The sequence below is a fragment of the Octopus sinensis genome, linkage group LG2 (assembly GCF_006345805.1).
Source record: "Octopus sinensis linkage group LG2, ASM634580v1, whole genome shotgun sequence".
NCBI classification, from domain to species: Eukaryota; Metazoa; Mollusca; class Cephalopoda; order Octopoda; family Octopodidae; genus Octopus; species Octopus sinensis.
Genome location: NC_042998.1, coordinates 185719937 through 185727031, shown reverse-complemented (window position 1 = coordinate 185727031; position 7095 = coordinate 185719937).

Genomic DNA, 7095 nt, shown 5'->3' with positions numbered 1-7095 from the left:
CAGCGGTGAACTCATCCACGGTCAACATGGCATTCCAGGCAGCGATTCTTTCCACCAATCCTTTCCTTTCGTCGTCCAGTGTTTCGGAAATTTCTGACTTGCATGCATTGGTGGTGCAGCGGGCATCACAGATATAGGCCCTGACAGAGCAGGTACAAGCCCTATCGTTTGGTATCCCCCATCGAAGTAATAACCGAACGCGTCGATTTGGTAGGCGATCACGAAGCGCGAGTGCCCTCGGGAAACGACTCAGCCAAGAACTGAACGCGATGGAAGTTCCTCGCTCTCACTCACAATGTTGCCTATTTTACGTCTGCGATCGTGTAACAAGCATGTGTTTCCTTGTTGACACCGGCACGGAAGTCAGCATAATCCCTGTTTACTGCACTTCAGGCAACAGAAAAGAGACACCAGTCTGCCTTCAGGCAGTCAGCCACTCACCGATTCCAACCTACGGTAAACAGTCCCTAACACTAAACTTAAGACTACGCAGCCTCTTCTAGTGGGTATTCGTCATTGCCAAACTGCCGATCTCTATTTTAGGAGCCGATTTCTTCATCATTTCGGTCTCCTTGTAGACATCAAGCACAGAAGACTTGTTGACAACACCACTCAGCTCACTGTGCGCGGTATAACCGCTCGTATGGCCACAGTCTGCCCAACTATTTTACAAACAACGACAACCCGTCACAGTACTATCTTTAAAGAATACCCGGACGTCGCTCGACCAGTATTCCATTTTTAGAAATAAAGATTCCTAGCCTGGTATAATATGCCTAGCCAGATCTACAACGATCGGGGATTAAACCAGTCGAAACACGGTGTAAATATAAATACTACAAAAAGTACACCCAAAAGTTGAGATTAAAGTCCGAAAAAATATTTTAACATTAACTAGACATTTAATCAATAGTAAACATCTATTAATGTAATAACCCTTATATTATGATGTTGAAAATCAACAACATTAGTAACTGATATCAATTAAATTGAAGTTTTTTTGTAATAGGAGTTGACACTATAAATTAACGAATTACTCATTTACTTGCACAGTGTTCAACATGCCAACCCATCCCGGTTTGGGAGGAAAGGAAACTGCTTGTCATAAGATAGGCGATGCCACTAAATGTTAAATATCTCGGATATGGCGAGCTGGTTAAGGCGGCGAGCTGGCAGAAACGTTAGCACGCCGGGCGAAATGCGTAGCCGTATTTCGTCTGCCGTTACGTTCCGAGTTCAAATTCCGCCGAGGTCGACTTTGCCTTTCATCCTTTCGGGGTCGATAAATCAAGTACCAGTTACGCACTGGGGTCGATGTAATCGACTTAATCCGTCTGTCTGTCCCCTCTATGTTTATCCCCTTGTGAGCAATAAAGAAACAGATATAAATATTGAACTGTATCAGTGGGTTATTCGGTCCCTTTACCATAAGTGATTCTCAGCAGTCGAATAACCCATCCTCGACCTACTAGACACAACAGCAAATCAAACGCAAAACAAATCCTACCGATTTTATATAAATAGATAAATAAAAGGAAAAAATTGGTTAAGTTTATACAATAATTACAACAAGATCACCTTTGACCATGATTTTGCTTGATTAGGGCTGCTTAAAAGACGAGACAACTGCTATAAAACAATAATTCAGGTTATCAGCATGCTTTAGAATGAAAAAGAAAAATCATGAAGGAATTTATAAACTTTATGTCATTAGTAGTACAGAGTCACTTATCAGCTTGAATTACGTACACATGTTATTCTCTCTCCCCATCTCTCTCTCCCCATCTCTCTCTCTCCCTCTCTCTCTCCCCATCTCTCTCTCTCTCTTTCTCTCTCTCACTGTGCGCACGCGAGGACTTTATACAGAATAACAAAAGCTTAAAGAGTTTAAATTATCGACTAAGGTCACATAATATATGAACCAGCTGTCGATAGAATATAGGACAAGAGCACAGTATAAATAGCATAGAATGTGAAGGAAAAATAATTTTACCGTACATGCTTTAATTTAAACTTTCTTATTTTTAATTTTGAGGTCGAGGCACATTACTCGCAGTTAGTCGTTTGCATGACTTGATAAGCTTTCTCGGATCTAGTTAAACTGATTCACAAAATTTGCATTTTTTAAAAGGCAGTAAAAAAAATCTAAAAATCGGCTATATTAATGTAGTTTTCCACTCTTATTACTATAAAAGTATGATGTGGAGAAAAGATCGGAGGAAAAAATTAGAGGTTTAAAAATCGAAAAAAACTGTGTATTTATAGTTTAGCGTCAGTGAAATGACCTGTTCTTTTTCAGTAATATTTTTCTGAGCACAGATTAGGTTCTCCTGGTACAGTGACAGTAAACGAACTGTCTTCATAGAAATTTTATTTAATTATTCAATGTTCAGTCGATCCAATTGTAACTGAGCAATCAATGAGTACAAGTTTGTAAACAACTGATGTTTATTGTTTTCTCAGCTTGTTCTGCATTCAAATTTTTGAGATTATTTTGCAGCGGAATGGACTATCAGCGAAATAATATATTCTCTTTCATTGTTCATAACTTGTACATGTTCCACAAGCTTGCCAATATCTTGATGGTAGAAATCACTTGAAGAATCTATCAAGCCACATTTTAATATTTTCGTTATGCTTTGTGATCTAAATTCGAGCGTTGTTGACAGAATAAATGCAAAGATTAATTTTCGTATTTGGCGTGTGTTTAACATCAACTATTCGTATATAATAAGTCTATAGAAGACTGTTTCAGCTAGCCACAATTAAAGATATGATCAAATAATATTGTCCTGCATCTTTATTAAAAATACAGAATGACTCATTCTGGCCTGACCTGGGTAACAGAGAAAAACTTCACCAATATATGTAAAATATATATGAAAAATATGTAAAATATTAGGAGAATTGATGCAAAATATCTATAATAAATTTCTAATTGATAAAATAAATTTTTATTAAAATAAAACACGCGGGTGAAGTAAATCTCGTGGTGTGAAGAATCAACACAACACAACGTGCGGTTTTCATGGTAACAAGCTGTTAATGCCTCGCTGTCTGTTGATTGGCTAAAATTACCTAAATTACCCATTATTAACATTAGATTCTTTAATTTACGAGATAAAATAATTGGTTGATCGTAATCAAAATTCAAAGTTGCATCGATACACTCAAACTGAAAGCAATCTGAGCAAAATTAAAGGGAGCTGATTTTATGAATCAGTTTAACTAGATCCGCTTTCTCCATGCTGGTCGTTTTTTTGCTAGAGTTTGCCATTTATTATGATCAATTCCTTTTTGCAGAATCTTTGAATCCCAGTCTAGGTCTTACATGGTTTCTTTTCCCCTTGCATAGTTGGGAATGAAAGCGGGGGGAAGAAAGAGAGAAATGGGTGTTCATATTTTTTATGTAAGATTATCAAAGGAAAAGACGCCGATGATTTTTGCAGGTTCTTCGATACTGGTTAGATTGATTCGACAAGCGTTCAGAATTTGTAAGTTAGTGTTTTCAAGAAAAAAATGACCACGTAGTGAATTCATGAGAGTTGGAGTTCTGGGATGGAGGAATTGTTGAAGTGTTTGGTACAAGAAATGAAAAATGAGATGGATGACAGGAAGAGAAAAATAGAGAGGAGGAGGAGGAGGGATGCAGCCAGATAGTTTTGGGGAGCAGATGTTTTTTTGAAGGAGAATTAAAGAACTACAAATGTCACAAAACTTTTGAAATGCAACTTCCAGGATGTATTTTCGATTTTAATAATTGCGTACATGTGGTGAGGCAGAGAAAAGGAATAGAGTGAGCTTGTATGGTATTGTAGGGAGTGAAGCGGACAGTGAATGTGAGGGCATTTAAATTAACTATAAAACGAAAAGGCAGTTAAAGAATTCTGCAAAAATTACACTTGGTAAATCCTTTTAGCAAAGGAACACAAGATTCTGCTGTAATTTAGGAGTCTGAATGATGTGCGATTCACAAAACTTCCTTGCCAACTTATCAATTGGCTTTGGTGGTATTGATGCTTTCAATTCCTCTAGTGCTTTCCATGTATTCTGCTGCAGTACATCTTCGAATTAAGAATTTAGGGGTTTTGTGTCTATGAACTTCAGAATGTGAGGAGTGGCTGTGTGGTAAGTAGCTTGCTTACGAACCACATGGTTCCGGGTTCAGTCCCACTGCGTGGCACCTTGGGTAAGTGTCTTCCACAATAGCCTCGGGCCGACCAAAGCTTTGTGAGTGGATTTGGTACACGGAAACTGAAAGAAGCCCGTCGTATATATATATATATATATTATATATATATATATATATATATAATATATATATATATATATTATATATATATATATATATATATATATATATGTATGTGTTTGTGTGTCTGTGTTTGTACCCCCAACATCGCTTGACAACCGATGGTGGTGTGTTTAAGTCCCCGTAGCTTAGCGGTTCGGCAAAAGAGACCTATAGAATAAGTACTAGGCTTACAAAGAGTAAGACCTTGGGTCGATTTGGTCGGCTAAATGCGATGCTTCAGCATATAGTCGTCTCAGATGGATAGGAAGAAAATATATTTAATGCCTGGGTTAGACAGCATAAAACTAGCCGAGATCTAACTATTTAGCTAACATAATATTGCTAAACGTCCGAGGATGAGATATTTACGATTTTATTGAATCAGTATCTGATCCAATGGCTATAGAAACGATACTGCATTGGCAAATGTTGAGTTTGAAGTTATTAAATGTGGTGGTAATTTTATCTAGGATACGAGTAAAAAAGGATACTAGACGGCAAGCGAATCGGACTCTCCTCTAGCAGTGTCAATGTAGGAAGAATACAAAAGCCAGGAAAGTGTATGTAAATTGAGTCTCTAAGTATACTTACATATATACAAACATACACAATTTACGCGCACGTTAGCACGTGTGTGCGCGTGCGTGTTTGTGTGTGTGCATGCGTGCGTGTATATGTGTGTGTGTAGTCGGGTCGATCTAACTACTTTCAGCGAATTTTTTGGCTACTAAGCAAGAGAAAAAAAGTGAGTAAACCATATATGTGTAGCGTTAGTGAAATACATCCTCTCTCTCTCTCTCTCTCTCTCTCTCTCTCCTCTCTCTCTGAGATATACAATACAAATGCGGACGTAGCGGATGACAGCCATCCTTCGGTTGCTTAGGCCCAGTTGTGTCCGCTGCTCTGATTGGTTGGTTTTGGTGCAGTTTTATCTCTTGCTTTATTTCGCGCCAATGTGGAAACCAACCAATCGCAACCTTCAGACGCTGTCCCATGACGCTGTTTTTCTAATGCCTTGTTTGAGCCACCTAAATCCTTTAAAGGCTAGTCACGACAGACCATTTCGTCTTTGGTCCTAGACCATTGACCACAGAGCATCCAGCGACAGACCAGCCAGTTCGAGCGACTCAGCCATGTTCCTGCGACAGACAGTGATGACACCAACACCACCGCAGCATCTCAGGAACTTTTTCCACCGTCGCCATCACCACCGTGGACTTCAACAATATGTACACATCAATTTCGTCCAGGTTTAACTTCACGCTGTTTGTGAATACTAACCAAGGCTAACAGCTCCAGTCTACCTGCGAGAACTTTCTGTACCAAGTAACCCGTCATAGGATAGAAGCCACAACCGCTACACGACATGTGTTCAACCGGCTCTCCACTTTGTAGCCTCAACCTCTCTGTTACAGAACCTCTGCTATGGTGTGTCTTACAACGAACTGGTATTTATCAACATCTTGTGTGAACATTCATCTAGCATCCTGAGAGACTCATTTCTATTGTTCTTTATTATTATGTACACACTTATAACGCACTCACGAACACACAGACACACACTTATGTCGCACTCACGAACACACCTTGTTTGTACTTATTTATAATGCACACACGTACACACACACACACACACTTGTCGCACACACGAACACACGCTCTGCTACCCACAGGTTAACATCTGAATAAAACCTTTTCTCTCTTATATATATATCGGTTGTGTCGTTTTTCTGATTCTTTACCGGCACTCTTATTCATTTATCCATTATTTTGGCTTCTTTTTTAAGGCGACCGTGCGGCGTTCAAAAGGAGACATTTTGTCACCATCTCCTTTACGTACGGACCCTCTACATATGTATATGGTATGTTGGTCTAATTGTTTATGTTTTTAGCACGAGCTACGTAGTATGAGCTATTGTATGCACACACAAAAGGAATAAATAAAAGCAAATTGATTTTCCGTCGGTTTCGACGGTGAGAATTTCACTTAATCAATGAACCAAACAAACAATTTATTCGTTACATTAACGTTTATACGGCTGAGTATGCCATAGGCGCATGTATTATTAATGTCATCGTCCGCATACCGTAGTGTGTGCGTGCGTGTGTGTGTGTGTGTGTGTGTGTGGTGTGTGTGTGTGTGTGTGTGTGTGTGTCTGTGTGTCTGTGTGTGTGTGTGTGTGCGTGTGCGTGCTATTATTAAGCCGAATTTCAGAATTTCGTGTAACAGGTGTAACAGGTATGAGGATAACCTAAATTTATGAGACGTGTTGCCTGTACAACCTTGATCAAATATTTTCAGTGCACCCCATGGTCTGATCGATGGATAGTTGGCACGGACGGATGGATGGGTGGATGGATAGATGGATAGATGGACGGAAGAACGGTCGGACTGATGGATGGATGGATAGACTGTCAAACAGACAGACAGGCAGGCAGAGAGATAGACAAGCCGACAGACAAACTGACAGACAGACAGAATGATAGATAGATAGATAGATAGATAGATAGATAGATAGATAGATAGATAGATAGATAGATAGTAGATAGATAGATAGATAGATAGATAGATATCGCAAACATTGTTTTATACAGATAGATACAAACTTAACTACATACATATATAATGAAAGAGTCTCGCAATCCCTTAATGAATAGTTAAGGCCTAGAATGAGAATGTGTTAATAGAGTTATGTTTGTGCTGTTCTCTTTGGTTTTAAATTCTTTAACTTCACATCTCTTTATTACTTGGTGGCGGACTGTTATACGAAACGTTGAAAAGTGTGAGAGGAAGTGAGAGA